Here is a 5,000-nt window from a genome sequence, read left to right as displayed (position 1 = left end):
GGGTCAGAATTACCTATAAAATACCATTCCAAGGCTACTACCATAAGTCTGGCAGTTGACATGCTCCCCCTCTGAAATCACACATCCTTGGGTGATCTATGACTTCGAGAGTAAACCACCAATCAGTCTTAGATGCTGTCAGACCTTATAGAGTAGTATCTGTTGACATAGGCAGCCTAGGTTTATGTGCATATGGTAAGAGGGAGAGAGGTTGCAGAGCTGGGCCAACCAATGACTCCATTACCTCCTGATAACGATAACCTCTTTTCTCTCTTGTTCCTTAACCGGCTCCAGAGATATAAGGTAAAACAAAGGCTAATGATCAAAATAGGTCTCAAGATTACACCAACCCATATGTGAACCTGAGTGAGATAATGATGATCTATCATAATGCTGTTCTGTTTGGTCAAAACAGAACGGCATTATCCTGGTCCATGGAGGCAATTGTCTTCATAACGCCATTAATAGATGCATTGGCTTATCCAAACTTGCTTTAGACTTATGAAAATGATCACGAACTACCCTTAGATCTCTGGACAAGATGGGTTCCATTACATCTTGTAATACCTTACCATATACCGAGAAATTTGTGCGAACTGAGGTGAAGTTGTATCCAGAATTTTACTCTCCCGTTGGTAGTATACTGTCATTCCCTTATTAACAATTAGTGAACAGTCTCCTGGAAGATGTAAATAGCCTGTCCCTCAGAGCTTTTGTCGTTTTGTTATTGGAATACAGAAGATTACATAGATCATTATAAACCTTAAAGATTGGAGTGGACCTTTCCACCCATTCTGTCTTGCATTCTTTTGGAATACCCTTGCTTCCCCTGGCAAGTCCTTCCAACATACACACATGACTCGGTCTAACTGATCGGTGATGTTAAAGCTCTGGGGTGCAAAATAAATTCCCTTGACCTCAAGCGCCCTTCGAGCATTCTATTGCTAAACTCTTGTGATTTGATAAACCCGTTAATGAAGACATGTTACCTAATGCTTGTAGAATCTCGTTCATTACCGCATCAGTTAACCGAGGAAACGTGACATCCTTAATGCCATCACCATGACCTCACAAGCCCCCTGAATTTCCCTATCTAGCAACTCGAGAATTCCTTCCAAATTATCAATTTTCTCGTTCCACAGAACCTCCCCAATTTGCCAATTAATATTGAGTAAAAGTCTCCTTACATGAGGATTGAGCCGTGCTATCTCCTTAGTTATTATGTCAAGTGTACTCGCCATATCCTTGAACACAGTAAACTGCCCTGACAAATGAGGTTTTATGTCCACTGTCTGAGCTCCTAAACCCTTAACCTCAGCCCCGCCATGGTCAACACTGTCATACGCTTCTTTTCACCCCAATTTTTACAATGTTGGCTCTCCCTAACCCCCATTCAAGACCTCTCTGAAACCTCTAGTCATCACACCAATTTATGTCCTGCTACACGCACCCATGCTTCTAGAGTTGAAGCGTTTTTCTTTCCCTTGACGACGGTAGATATCACTTCTAGCGACGTTTTGAGCCATTCCAGAGTCTCAATAATTGATTGTAGATCCTGATATTACACAATTTCTGTGGATGTTGTCGGTGAGGACCTTCTCCTCTCTTCTAATCAAGGCTACTACCTGGCAGAAAAGGAGGTGTAATGCCCTCTGCCTGACAAACCATCCCCAGGCAGGCCTCCAGTATCAGCATGCACATCCCTTTCAACATGGTTCTTTATCTGCAAGAAGCATAAAACTTAATTCCATGTTGGTGACCGCTACGTCCTCCAACAAAATTTTATGTAAAATAGGTGTTGGTGTGTGTGTGATGTGGATCACGTCTACATATAGTTAGTCCGAGCATGGTCCCGTATGCAACCGTGCACAATCCCCTGGTCCATATGTACGTCTACTAGTACGTCTCCCATGCACAAGTTCCCTACCCGCATGCTCAGAAGTAACATTCCTTCTATGAGTTTCATTCATTCTGCTCTCGCCCCTCAGTGTTATCTGCAGAAGCATTGTGGAAATCTGTAAAGTTTGTGTTATCTAGTCTCATATTACAAAAGTTATTGACAATTCCTGAAAAAGACTCATCATCGAAATCATTCTCTATACACACCCGGTCCCTCTTCCCCTTCGCTTGATGTCTGAGCTTCCGTTAGTTGAGACGATTCAGTTCCTTCGCCAACTGGTCTGGGATAATTCACAAGGTCTCTATTTCCCGGATTGCAACATCCAAAAATAATTGCAATCCCTTTCCTATTTGACCATTGAAAACGCTGTTCACAAGTCTTTGAAATGTCTTTGGGGCGTTAGACAATCCAAATGGCATCACATTATATTCATAATGTCCTTGGGGGTAGAAAATGCCGATCTCTCCTAAGAACCCCTCCTCTAATGGCACCTGGTGATATCCACTTCTTGAATCCTGTGTGGAAAAACTCTTACTTTGACTAACTTGATACAAGATATCTTCAGTCAGTGGTAAGAGATAAAACTCCGGTCTCGTTTTAGCATTGAGATCCCGGGAGTCAACACACAACCTTGGATGTGAATTATCCTTGTTCTTTACTAAGACAATTGGAACATTCCATTCCGACGGACTGACCCTTATATGACTTTGGTCCATCAAGGCTTGGACCTCTGCCTCCACGGCTGGTCGTACCACAATGGAAATAAGCATGGGTGGAATATAAACCCTTTCCTCATCTACTGTATCTGTTCGATGAATTCCTTCAAATTAAAGGATTCCTGAAAGTTTCACACTAAACTCTTTCCGCATCTTTCCTCTGGCTTGTAAGATAATACCTGAATATCCACCTTTAATTCTTTCGATAATTTCTGAAAGCGACCCTCAATGAATGTGTTGACGGTCGATCTGAAGTGCCTGTTCTAATGGGTCATCGTCTTCATCGCCATCGTCCGTTATCTCTGTGATTACAGCATTTACTGCTAATTTAGCCCAAACTCTCTGTTTTTCATTGTATCCCAGTTACAAGCTAGGCTATTCACCTGATCCTCTGCTTTGCATATACCAGGAATGATAACACAATCCTCCTGCAATGATTTCCTTTTACCATTATTGGAGTGCCATCCTCCATTTCTCCATCTCTTCTGAGATATCCTGTTAATACAGCTGCCTTTCCCGGAGGAACAGTAATACTTTCCAAAGAAACCACTTCATATTCCTGAGTCAATTTGATCCTCCTCTGCTAAATTTTCCTTAGATTCTTTGCTCTTGTCCTCCAGACTCGCCCACCTGGTGACTCCCTTACCACCTTAGGCGACTAAACTGGCTTGTGTCCTTCGTGGTTTACCATACCCTTTTGCAGGACTTTAGATCCTGTACAGTTTTTCCATTTGTCAAAATCTAATAGTACTTTAACCAACAAGAACATCACTTTCCCTGGAAAGTTAATGCTCTCGTCCTGAAATACATAACACCTATGAGAGAACCTTTTTCTCCCATTTTGAAGGTCATTGGGGCCTTCCCTAGTGCCTTCACCGGTTCACCTTCAAGCATTTCACTTGCAAGCGGTTCACGTGGTACAAGCGGAGAAGGAAGGTTCGTTGCGGTCCTTCTCTTTCACCTTCTGTTCCCTGTACAAAGAATGAACCAATGTTCAGCTCGCCCCTGCGTCCCAAACTGCATTGAAAGACTTCAGGGTAATTTCTCTTCTGTGGACAGTCTTTGACTATATGTCCCTTTTCTTCACAAAAGAAACATTTAATTTTCGCCGGGTTTTTGGGTTTTGCCCTTGCCTCCGTTGAGGTTGAAGCCCTTGACCAGCCTTAGCCCTTCCACCTGCTGGGAGTTCCCACTTCTTGGGTCTCCAGCATCGGTCCTTGCGATGGGAGGTGTTCCATCCATGGACATCACAGAAGTACTTGCTTCCCTTCTGCCAAGAGAGATCTCTCCTCTGAGGTTCCCTTGGTCTTTCTTCCCCTACCACTGCTGTTCGTGCCTTCCCAGCTGCTGTGGTTTTAAACCTGGGGCGTAGGGTTGACTGGAAATGAGAATCCTTCTCCCTGTTTTTCTCCACCCATCTCCTGTAATATTTCATGATTTGTGAGTATGGGAGGCATTTTAATTTCTGTACATCCCATTAACTATCTGTCATCATGATATTTGTGGATGGTATTCCATAATTGTGCTATGGCTCTCACTTTGCCAACCGCGTAAATAATTGTATGTGTGTTTGCATTCCTTGATTAAATGAACGTTTGTCTGGATAATCTTTGAATGCTAAGTGAGGCATCATTATCAATTGTAATAGACATTACTCATTTCTACAGTACAATTGTAACTAACATAATATAATAATCATCGTTTCGACAATCAAGTAAGAAACTTCCCGGGAATTATACTACAGTTCTAGATTTAGTTTCATCTTTCCTTCTCTAGCTGGCGCGAAAGGCCAACACAGCGGTATCGTCCTAGGCAGGGATATTTATATCGCTTCCCTTCACAGCTGGGAAGTATCCCGCTCTGTGAAGGGATCGCTGGACAGAATAGACTAGTGTGAACTCGATCTGCCCCGATAAAGTGCACGGAGGCGGGAGGGAGAATATGCTGCGATTATATTATCATATAATACGGAGATTAACAATGTTTTTAAACCTTGATTATAAGCTGGCAATTCATTATTATTATTGCTATGTGTTCTATTTTATATCATCATCATTATATAATTTTAGTTATAATTATAATTGTCTTAATTGCCATCGCCATCATATATTTGGCTAACTCGTCCAAGTACTGTTCTGTTCGTGTGGAAAACTACAGGTCTGGCAGTGCACCTCTTCATTCGCATTAGGTACCCTCACCACTGGTAACAATACATCGTTTTTATTATTATTATTATTATTATTATTATTATTATTATTATCATTATTATTATCATTATTATTATTATCATTTTCCTTCACATACTCCTCGTAATATCGTCATCTTTATGAACATCATCATGGTTATTATCATTAATGACCATAATCATTCAGTAACTTAACCAT

This window comes from Penaeus chinensis, chromosome 42, assembly GCF_019202785.1.
Source record: "Penaeus chinensis breed Huanghai No. 1 chromosome 42, ASM1920278v2, whole genome shotgun sequence".
Classification (NCBI taxonomy): Eukaryota; Metazoa; Arthropoda; class Malacostraca; order Decapoda; family Penaeidae; genus Penaeus; species Penaeus chinensis.
Note: the sequence above shows the minus strand (reverse complement) of the source record.